Raw genomic sequence first — 378 nt, forward strand, 5'->3', positions numbered from 1 at the left:
GTGGTGAAAAGGAGGATTAGATGCCCGCGGTAACCCAAGGAATGGCGAATGCTCACGGTGGGAACGCGAAGGGGGGCTCGTCACCTGGAATCCCAGTCCGGAGACGGGTTAAAACTGTGCAGCTCCCGCATTGGGAGGTGGGATGTCTACCCCAGATGACATCATCGCGCTTCATCCGCATCTCACATCTACAGCCACCAGCGTATCCTTAACCGCATCCCCATCGGCATGCGCGCCCGTGGCCTTACCTCCATCCGTGTCCGTACGTAGCCTTGTGTCCATCCCCATCCTCACACCGTTCCCATCCCCCTGCCACCCACACCGCCACCCACACCGCCACCCACACCCACACCGCCACCCACACCCACACCGCCACCC

Source organism: Pteropus vampyrus, unplaced genomic scaffold (assembly GCF_000151845.1).
Source record: "Pteropus vampyrus isolate Shadow unplaced genomic scaffold, Pvam_2.0 Scaffold188, whole genome shotgun sequence".
NCBI classification, from domain to species: domain Eukaryota; kingdom Metazoa; phylum Chordata; class Mammalia; order Chiroptera; family Pteropodidae; genus Pteropus; species Pteropus vampyrus.